Genomic DNA, 10,340 nt, shown 5'->3' on the forward strand with positions numbered 1-10,340 from the left:
ACACACAAAAACATATTTTCTAACTGGTTAATTCCTTGATATGTTATAAAACTCACTGATTCAACAAGCATCGATTGTTATTTATTGAAAAGTTAAATACAATTCTAGCAAAGAAATGCATGGTATAAAGTGCATTGAGGGATCCTCATAAATTGGTCACTTTAATATCTGTTTTTTTTACCATCTTTATTGGAGTATAATTGCTTTACAGTGGTGTGTTGGTTTCTGCTTTATAACAAAGTGAATCAGCTATACATATACATATATCCCCGTATCTCCTCTTGCGTCTCCCTCCCACCCTCCCCATCCCACCCCTCTACGTGGTCACAAAGCACCCAGCTGATCTCCCTGTGCTATGTGGCTGGCTGCTTCCCACTAGCTATCTATTTTACATTTGGTAGGGTCACTTTAATTTCTAAAGTTGTGAGTGTATGACTATGCTATCTGAGTGGCCAATTACCAGTGTAAATGAATGTAAACTGTTATAGACTAATAAAAATTGAAACAAAGTTAATCCATCAATATGTAACAATATGCATAATCATTACATTTGGTGGTAATTAGTTCACGTGATTACTAGTTAGCATTACTTTTATGGTCAAAGTACTTATAGGGTAATAGGAAATGTAGTTACGAATAGCCAAAGCAGGAAACTATTCTAAGACCCTAATGAGAACCTCTGAATCCATAACTCACAGTGACCCAGGCAGCCATGCCTCCCTTGATGTTCAAGGAGTCAGGTACAGATTCTCCTTCCTGACCCTCAGAAACTTCCCTGCTGAAGGAAGGAATGGAAAATAAGATTGGATATAGTGGGGCTAGATCAGCACTGTCCAATATAATGTGAGTCACTTTATATTTCTAAAGCCACATTTAAAAAGTACAAATAAGCAAGTGAATTTTTAATTTTAGGAATGTATTTTATGTAACCTAGTATATCCAAAATATCATTTTAACATGTAATCAATATAAAAACTAATGAGATATTTTACATTCTTTTTTCATACTAAGTCTGAAATCTGGTGTTTACACTTACAGTATATCTCAATTTTGGATGCTAAATTTCCAACAGTTAAAGTGAAATGTAGTCTTACCAAAACAATGGTGTGGTACATAAGGGAAAAATATTTTACACTCCTTCAGTATTTAATTTTAAATTAAAGTAAAAATTCTTCAGTTGCACCAGCCACATATGGCTAATGGCTACCATATTAGACAGTACAAGGCTAGATTATGAAGAACTAGGCAGAGTAAATTATATTAAGTTAATTCTATAATTGCTCCTCCTCCCTCTATTTTGCTTCCCTCCTCTCCTCTCATCTTTCTTCCTAGATCCTAAGGTCCAAGCAAATCGAAGGCAATTATGGAGTTGAGGGTGGGGGAGTGCTACAAACTCCATAGAAAAAGGAATGTGTGATAAATTGAGCCTTGAGACTTGTGTTAAGAACGTTTTGCTACTTCCTGCCCAACTCATCTGGGAGACAGCTGGAGGTCTCATCTGCATCTCTTTTTTTTTTTTTTCCCCCAAAGAAAGAGCAACCTTACAAATCTAGATGGAAAAAACGAAATAGGCTTCTCACATTGGGGTGTGGGGGGTAGGCTTGGGGGAGTGGGGGACAGATGTGCCAGCATATAGAATAGCTGTGGCATATCTCCCAGGATGTCAGTTTTACTTAATGTTACTTAATGTTAAGTAACTTAAAAGTGCTGCTTTGTTAAAACAACCTTGGATATATCATGAAATAGAATGCAAATTTTCTATCAATCAAAAAAATAAATATGTTTTACACTATTCTGCTTCATATAAAATTTGAGAAAACAGAAAGAGGAGGACATTCCTCAAATAGAGATTCACTGAGATTAATAAGCAAACACTGGCAGGAGAGTTATGGAGAAGGAGCTTAAGGAGAGAAGCTATCAATGCAACATTTTGGTCAAATTCCAACTTGAGGTAACTTCTATTTTTGCTCTTCATTTAGACATACTAAAAGAATGACAATAGTCAAATGAGATGATGATGATGATGATGATGATTTAAGTTTGGCCGGCCGCCCCGCGCGGCTTGCAGATCCTATTTCCCCGACCAGGGATCCAACACGGGCCCTGGCAGTGAAAGCGCCGAGTCCTAACCACTGAACCGCAGGAGAATTCCCAAGAATTTTTTTTTTTTTTAAGACAGAGGATTTTTCAGCACGACAGAAGGCAGAGGGACAGAGCCACCTGAGAATATACGTTAAACTACTGGAGAATAGACCTGGATTAAGACCTGATTCTCACTAGCGATTGGGTCTTAGGCTATTTAACTTCTGGGAGCCTCCATTTTCTCACTTGTGATATTGAGATAATAAAAGCAGCTATTTTTTTTTAGAACCTGGTACATAGTAAGTACTCAATTAAAGTTACTTACTAGGCATTGTTAATAATACATATTTTGTAGGGTTAGTGAGAAAAGGAACTATATGGATAATGCACAGTGCTGAATGCCTAGCAAAATCTCAATACATGGCAGCACTATTATTGTATCTTTTTTACAGGAAGGGTGTCTTTGAAAGAAAGAAGAGTCCCAATATGACAGATAACCAAGTTTCACCTCAACTAATACATGTAATTTAAATGTTAAAATTTTATTGGTAACAGAGACCATAGGTATTTTTTTTTAATGTGCTCATGATAAAGAATAAAATTTGTAGAGACAGGATCTCAATTTTAACATAGCATGGGTTTATCAGTCTTTAAATGTTAAATTACTTCTAAAGTTTTTTAATTTTTTTTTTTTTTTAATTGAAGCTAGTTGGGCTCCAGTCGTACTGGAAATGTAAGAAACGGACATTTGTAGATTTTGATAAATGGGCCAAGGGCATAGCACCGAGATACAGCAGCTCAGGTCTCCGGATTCTGGTGCAGATGCTCCTGCGAAGAAAAGATGTGTTTAATGGGACGCGAGAAGAGGCAGGACGAACTCAAAATACCACTATCCGGCGCCCAGCGGGATAAACGCAGGCAGGCGGGCGGGCGGGCTGCGGGAAGGCACGAGCTCTTTCCTCAGGGCCTTCCTTCCCGAGGAGGGGAGCGCCCGCTGAGGAGAGGGCACGGCTAGTACTCGGGGACGCATCTCCCCACCTCGCCCTTTGTCCCCTCCCCTCCCCCGCCCACTAGTGAGCACGACCACGTGAGCCAAAAAGCACTGTGCCGGCGAAGCCCGACAAACCCGGCCGAGGGGGGCGCCCCGCCTCCCTCTTTCTACTTCGCCCGGCGCCGTCCGACCGCGACGTCCCTCCTCCCCGCCGGCACCTGAGGGGGGGACTCACGGGCGGCAGTGTGTACGGAAGGGGCCAAAACGCCCCCGCCGCCGCCTCACACACGGAGGGCGGCGGCGTTGGGGGCGAGAGGGGACGGAGGAACCAGGCACAACCAAAACTGGAGAGTTGCCGGCGAGGCCCGAAGCCGGGCCGCGAGCGGAGAGTACCTGCGGAAAACCGAGGCTGGTGAACGGGGTCCGGCCAGCGGCCAGCCTTCCCCAGACGCCCCAGGCCTCAGACGGTTGCTCGCAAGTCACTCCACAGCGGCACTGCGGACTCGGAGACCTCCCGCCAACCCGGAGCGAGGCCGGAGCGGGCCAATCAGCGCGCAGAGCCCGCCTCCGGGTGGGCGGGGCCAGCCCAAGGCGCGCGCCTCCTCTCCCGCCTCGCGCTGTGCTCGCAGCCTCAGCGGTCTGCTCACCTTTACCCGTTACCCGGCCTTGCTTTCCCTCCCGGCAAGGTCCTGGTAAAACGCCTCGACACTCCCAGACCGCTTCTTGCCTTCTAATGTAACGCCTTACCCTTGGACACTTACCAAAGTCAGGCTTGGATTAGAGCCATTTATCTTCCCTGCTGCGAGATGGAGAGGCCCTGCCGGGTGGGGACGTCAGGTCTTAACTTTCCCGTCCCCCACCGCACCAGGCACACACACTGGCAGGAACGCGGTAAACAGAGACGTCAACAGCAGGAGGACGAAGAATCAGAGGTGAACTTTGCAGCAGCAATTGTAAATTACTGCTACGTTAAAATAACTGTAGAAACAGAGAAAGAGACAACCTAAACCAAAAAAGAAAGGTGTGGCTCTTTGTGAGAAGGGGTAATATTATTCTATCCTGTTAAATCTATTGTTCTAAACTAATTTCTTCTACAGGAACCTTTTCTTTTTGACCTGGTGCCTGGGATGTAAGGTGCTTAATAAATGTTTGTTCAATGAATAAGTAAAAGGATTCTTCATAGCTTTTAAATTTTGTACGTGACATCTTTTACTCTTCGCTTCCCTTCTAATGTATAACCTGCTTTTTTTCCCCTGTTAACGTATCATGGCCTTTTTTCATGTTGCTACAGTCTTTCTAAATATTCTTAACGACTGCATAATAGTCCAGAGTGGATGGACCAAATGTAAATCATTTTGATATTTGCATTGCTTCTAGATTTTTCAGTTACCACAACTATCACACTTAAAAAGCAATTTGGCCTTGCATATTTGTGGCACTTCCTAGCAATTAGTTCCTCAGTCAGCAACTCTGAAGAATGAATATTTAGTTCCCTTCTTTCTCGGGCTCTCACACAGCTAGATGATGGCAAAAAATCACCTACATGAAAGAGGACACAATCTGCGAACTCATTTTTCCTTATAAGCGCCTTGGATATTTTCCCCATGGCCCTTAAATGGGGGAATGAACCAAGAAGCATAAACTGGTTGTGAAAACCTTAAATACTGATTCTTCTAGGAAAACACTGCTTTGAGCCTCATTCTCTCTTTCCCTGGTGGTTCTCTTTTCCCCAAGGTATCAGGGTTTACTGTGATTACTAATTTCCAGCCTTGAGTACAGAATGTTTACTGAACAATGAATGTCTACTACAGGCATACTGCTTTGTTTTATTGTGCTTCGCAGATACTACATTTTTTAGATTGAAGGTTTATGGCAACCCTGCATAGAGCAAGCCTATTAGCGCCACTTTTCCAGCAGCATTTTCTCACTTCATGTCTGTCACATTTGGGTAATTCTTGCGATATTACACACATTTTCATTATTATTATATTTGTTATGGTGATCCATGATCAGTGATCTTTGATGTTACTATTGTAATTATTTTGGGGTACCACACACGGAGGCCATAAAAGCAAACTTAATGCATCTATAAATGTGTGTTTTGATTGCTCCACTAACTGGCCATTCTCTTGTCTCACTCCCTTTCCTCAGGCCTATTCCCTGAGACACAACAAAATTGAAATCAGGCCACTTAATAACCTTACAGTGGCTCCGAAGAGTTCAAGTGAAAGGAAGAGTTGCATGTCTTTCACTTTAAATCAAAAGCTAGGCCTCTTTTCCACAAATGGGATTGCATATAAATTTTTAAAAAATGAAATATTTGATATGTACAAAAGAATATTAGTAACATATATGCAAGCTAAGCATAAAACAAAAACTCAAGAAGCCACTGCCCACCCAAAAAGCATGAACCTAAGATCCAAGGAATAGAACATTAAACAATACTGTTGAGATTCTGTATGCTCCTCCCCTTACTTCCCAGCAGAGGTGACTTTTGTTTTTCCCATCCCCACCTCCCCAACTTACAGGATCTTAGTTCCCCTACCAGGGATTCAAAGTGCCAAGTCCTAGTCACTGGACCGCCAGGGACTTAATTCCCCCATTCCATTTTCTTTTTAGATTTACCGTATTCTTTTTTTTTTTATAAAGTATATGTCTGTATTATTTTAAATTTTTATTTATTTATTTATTTATTTTTGGCTGTGTTGGGTCTTCGTTTCTGTGCGAGGGCTTTCTCTAGTTGCGGCAAGCGGGGGCCACTCTTCATCGCGGTGCGCGGGCCTCTCACTATCGCGGCCTCTCTTGTTGCGAAGCACAGGCTCCAGTCGCGCAGGCTCAGTAGTTGTGGCTCACGGGCCTAGTTGCTCCGCGGCATATGGGATCCTCCCAGACCAGGGCTCGAACCCGTGTCCCCTGCATTGGCAGGCAGATTCTCAACCACTGCGCCACCAGGGAAGCCCTACCGTATTCTTAAACAAATCTTGTTTGAAAATTTAATACTCTTTGTATTCTTCATAGTTTCAAGATTTAGACATACTAATGAATGACAGTGAATCATTTTCATTCCTGTATAGGATTGTTCTGTAAATATACCATAATGAATCAATGCTTCTGTCAAGTCACTTGGGTTATTTTTTGCTATGAATGCTCTGAGTATTCCCATGCACAGACCTGGTTATCAGCTGCTATGCCTCTGTAAAGCCAAATTAGTTATTTATAGCTTGCACAGGCTCTGATGAGTTGGTGTCTGGTCAGTGCCCATGTATTAAAGTCAAATATTTTGAATACTACAATACTTCTGTTTATATATGTATGCCCCATGGTGCACTCATGTAGTTTTTCTATAAATGCTTTAAAGTGAAACTGATGGGTTTTAGAGTATGCACAGTTTCAACTATACAAGATTATCAATGCTAAATTCATTTCCCAGGTAGTTTACCAGTTTTAAGTAAGAGTTTCCATTAGTTGACATCTTGCCAATGTCATATTTTCAGACTTTTTCTTATTTTTTAAGGTGTATTGTAGAGGACACCTTTATTTTCAGTACCCCTTTTCTAGGAAATGTTCTACTGAACCTCCCAAACCACTTGGGTGTAGGGATAGCAGCTATATTCATGCAGTATCATCTCTCCCCTTCCTCACTCATTGGAGTCATAAGGGCTGGCCCTTGATGCAAGCTGCGCAAAATTCCCTTCCTGGAATTTTGCACTATGACCAAGAATGCAGCCTGGCTGACTGCTCTTTTATATGGTAGAGATAAAAAGTCTTCAGAAGTATTAGGATAGAACAATAGTTAGATAGAAGGACTGTATAAAATTTCTCTCTAGAATAGTTTTCTCCACTGTACCTCATTTTTTTGCTCATTAATGAAAATATCTTTCTTGATTTCTCCCCATTCTTGCTTCTGCCTATGACATAATCCTTATTTGTTAAAATGAGGCAACAGCCTCTCCACTTTCAAGTTTTGATTCCTGGTTTTAAGTGTTCATATTTACTAGGTGACTTCTGAAACACAAAATGTTATACAAACTATATCACTTTCCTAAAAATATTCGAAGTGGCTCACAACAAAGATGACTTTAAGGTCAATAAAACAGAACCTAAATAAACTATAGCAAAGGGGAGGCAAGAAAGTACCCATAAGGATCTTGGAAAGTTTGATTCTGAACAATAGGCAACTTCCCCAATGTGCCTGTCAGCAGCTAGCTGAGAAACGTTCCTTCAACTAACTGAACACTGACTTCCCATACTTACCAATATTTTACCAAATAAGGATTACAGTTTTGACAACAAACTATTTTTGTCATATAGACCCAGATCAATTTTCTCCTGAGACTATTCCAGCATTCTTGTACGAGACAAAAAGCAGTTAGATGAAGATAAATAAAAACTGCAACTATATTATTTTTGCTAATTTCTCCAAAAGGTCACCAGTGTCAAAATAGTGGTAGTAATAGTGATTTTTGAACTCATTTGCCATTCATTAAACCAACATTTGCATACGTACTATGTGCCAGGCACTACTCTAGAAGCTGGAGACACATCAGCGAACAAAAGACACAAAAAATCTCTGTCCATATGAGCTTACATTCTAGTCACATACAATTAGACTGATCTAGACCCAAAGGCTTCTAAGGACCAAATAGAACAACTTTTTGAAGGAATGCCCAATATATTAACGGATCTGTACAGCAAATAATTGATTTTCTTTCAAAAATGGATAGATCACAATTTGTGTTAATCTGTCAGTGAGGATACCCAAAGAGTTTAGGGTACTCCCTTAATAAAAGATTAGGGTCTCCCACGAAAAACAGGCGGTACAGTACAGTAATAGAAAGCTTTTTTTTTAACAAGTATTTATTGAGCATATATGGTGGTACTGCTATAAAGTGGTGTTTTCTTTTTTTAATTTATTTATTAATTTATTTTTGGCTGCGTTGGGTCTTTGTTGCTACTTGTCGGCTTTCTCTAGTTGCGGCGAGCAGGGGCTGCTCTTTGTTGCGGTGTGTGGGCTTCTCACTGCAATGGCTTCTCTTGTTGCGGAGCACGGGCTCTAGGCGCGTGCGCTTCAGTAGTTGCGGCTCGCAGGCTGTAGATCGTAGGCTCAGTAGTTGTGGCACACGAGCTTAGTTGCTCCACAGCATGTGGGATCTTCCCGGACCAGGGCTCAAACCCGTGTCCCCTGCATTGGCAGGCGGATTCTTAACCACTGTGCCACCAGGGAAGCCCTATTAAATAGAAAGCTTTTAACCTAGATTTTTGATATTATCAAATTAATTTCAGTGGTGTTACCAGGCCCCAGCTAGAGATGGGCTACAAAAACCTGAGGCAATTATCCCAGGAGACAGGGATTTGTTTCTAAAACTTAAGGCATATACTGCATAACAGATGCGTAACAGAGAATGGGACCCTCGGCCTCACATAAGTTCTTCTGAGGTATTGAAGTAGGTTATTAATTTTTAATTTGGTAATGAGTAGTTTCCTGGTTTGACCGGAATACGATTTGTCAAGTGATTCCGCCCCTCACGCCTGCATTCTCAGGAATCCTTATTACACTAAGAGAGCTAGAGACAGAGCTCATGTTTACCCCAAGAATGGTGGGGTAGGTGTCAGTCTGTTAATAATCTGTTGGTAAGTGACAGCATTTTCAGAAACTATGCCAATATCAGTTTGAGAATCACATGTTGGAGGTAGCCGGATATAAAAAGTTTCATCACCCGGTTTTGTTTCCTCGGCTCTTTTTTCCTAAGAAATACACTAGGAGATTTAAGACTTAAAAGTTATTCCAGTTAAACGTATTACATACATTAGGGACTCCTCTGGACTACTTCTTTCCTGTTGTACTGTATTCTGTCTTTGTGACTTTGTCAGTAATCAGTGTTTATACAAGATAGACTATAAATTAGTGTGCTAAAAGGCACACTATTGTAATAATAGTTATAATTGGTGTAAAAGTCTGATCGCTTCACATGTTTAGTTGTGGTGTCATTGCTCTCTTGGGAAGAATTTTGGCCTGTACATCTACTGAATTACTCAGATTTAGGAAGCTGCAAAAATTAAAACACATCTTACTTGGTGAGCCCAGGCCAGGCTTGACTGAAAACCTCCAGGGATAGATCTTAGGTTCCCACCTTTTTGCACGCAGTATCAAAGAAATGCTGATTTTCTTTCTGACTTACTTCACTCTGTATGACAGACTCTAGGTCCATCCACCTCACTACAAATAACTCCATTTCGTTTCTTTTTATGGCTGAGTAATATTCCATTGTATATGTATGCTAACACATATATATGGACTCTAAGGAAAAAAAAAAAGGTCATGAAGAACCTAGGGGCAAGACGGGAATAAAGACACAGACCTACTAGAGAATGGACTTAAGGATATGGGGAGGGGGGAAGGGTAAGCTGTGACAAAGTGAGAGAGTGGCATGGACATATATACACTACCAAACGTAAAATAGATAGCTAGTGGGAAGCAGCCGCATAGCACAGGGAGATCAGCTCGGTGCTTTGTGACCACCTAGAGGGGTGGGATAGGGAGGGTGGGAGGGAGGGAGATGCAAGAGGGAAGAGATATGGGAACATATGTATATGTATGACTGATTCACTTTGTTATAAAGCAGAAACTAACACACCATTGTAAAGCAATTATATTCCAATAAAGGTGTTAAAAAAAAGATTCAAAGGCAAAATATAAATTACAATGAATGCTAAAAGTTTGAGTCAAAATTATTTAAATAAAATCATTTTAGAAAAATAATAAAAATAAAAAAAAGAAATGCTGAATCTGTGAGCTTCAGGCAGTTTGTTCTCGCTCCCTTTCACATACATACAACACACACCTCACAACACATTTGTAATCTTCCACTCTATTGATACCCAAACAATCTGGGTTACAAGTTAAGATTTTGTAACTACATTAGCTGGCAAAGATCCCTAAGAGGAAAAAAGATTTACGGCCACTTTTGTAAAATAAGGTTTAATAAAAACACTGGCAACCTGTACAAGAAAAAATAATAAGAAATTAAATAAGTTTATGATTTAATAAGTCAACCAATGTAAGAGGTGGTAGCTGAAGGAAGTTTTGACTTCAAAAATCTTCTAGGCGGCCGCTGAGGTCTCGGGCTGCTGCCGCCGGGCCGCTGGGGAGGCAGGGCTCGGGCCTGGCCGGGCAGCTCCGGGGCAGAGGGACAGGGGGGCTGGGAGGCGGGGCTGTGCCGCCCGCGGGGCTGGGACCCGATGCGGTTAGAGCCGCGGAGGTTCGAGG

At 41.5% G+C, this 10,340-nt stretch overlaps 1 protein-coding gene across 1 annotated transcript in view; it reads right to left on the reverse strand.

Moving 5' to 3' along the window:
* The window catches only part of SPDYA (speedy/RINGO cell cycle regulator family member A), a 35,780-nt gene extending 31,908 nt beyond the window's left edge, over positions 1-3,872 (reverse strand). Inside the window, exon 1 of the mRNA XM_036874081.1 lies at positions 3,467-3,872. The gene's annotated coding sequence lies outside the window, so the exon portion shown is untranslated. The remainder of the gene's footprint in view (positions 1-3,466) is intronic.
* Between the last annotated feature and the right edge of the window lie 6,468 nt (positions 3,873-10,340).

This window comes from Balaenoptera musculus, chromosome 13, assembly GCF_009873245.2.
Source record: "Balaenoptera musculus isolate JJ_BM4_2016_0621 chromosome 13, mBalMus1.pri.v3, whole genome shotgun sequence".
NCBI classification, from domain to species: Eukaryota; Metazoa; Chordata; class Mammalia; order Artiodactyla; family Balaenopteridae; genus Balaenoptera; species Balaenoptera musculus.